The following is a 1,055-nucleotide window of genomic DNA, read 5'->3' on the forward strand; positions in this document are numbered from 1 at the left end:
GTCAGACTTTTCAATGAGAATTTCTTCTTTGCCTCACAGAAGGTTTCAAGGAAGTATATACTCCGTCATAATAGTATTTCAGGAACAGTATCTGATTTCAATCTTGCCAAAATCAAAGATGTAGAAGAGACAACAATAATGTGAAAGTTGATGGCAACATCTTCCTTCTGCTTCTAATCTCTTGAAGACATTCCTCAGAAGATCAATTGGGTATTTGTGCACCAAGGTGGGCATGTTAATGTGTACCTCTGAAGTGCTGAGCTGTGACTTGTGGTGCTGTATACACCAAACTGGATCAATTCTGCCACTTCCTACAATTCCAGCCTGTATCACTGATTGTTTGCACAGTTTGTGGTGCACATGTATAACACTGTGGTTCTGCATGGTTCTAAAGAGGGTTGAACTAATAACTGCTACCAAGAGCCATTGTCAATTGTTAATATCACCGGCTTATTTTGGTTCTCACAAAAATATCACAGCGAGATCAACCCCATAAAGTTATTAGCAATAGTTTCCAACTTCTTGTTGGCAAAAAACACTTACAAGAAAAAAATTGTGAAAATATCTTTGTGACTAGACATATTTACATTAAGCCACCAAGATTATTATGTCATATCTATACTTACATAACTGTTCACTAAGTAAATAAAATACATTTTACAAGCAGCCGACCTGTCAACTAACAATAGAAATTGAACAATTTTATGAAAAGAAAATATCAACCAAAAAGCTAAAAGTAAAACATTATTAATTCCAAACACAAGGCTTTTCCTTAACTAAAGCTCAAAACTTCTATAGTTCAATGCTGGAAATATACATTGCAAACTTCAAGTTTACAGGACAAAAAAAAACTCCATCGGGATAAAACTGCACTTGGTCCCAAGAAAAGCCCCATTTTAAGATCTAGCTAACTCTACATTAAATTAATGGTAGAAAATTTAACATTATTTGGTTAATTCTTAAGAAAAATTAAACAAAATCTGTTTAAGATCTGGCTAAACTCTACAGTAAATTAAAGGTATAGGGTTCCATACCTGAGTTCTAGAGCCGACACC

The sequence above is a fragment of the Limulus polyphemus genome, unplaced genomic scaffold (genome assembly GCF_000517525.1).
Source record: "Limulus polyphemus unplaced genomic scaffold, Limulus_polyphemus-2.1.2 Scaffold7322, whole genome shotgun sequence".
Taxonomy (NCBI): Eukaryota; Metazoa; Arthropoda; class Merostomata; order Xiphosura; family Limulidae; genus Limulus; species Limulus polyphemus.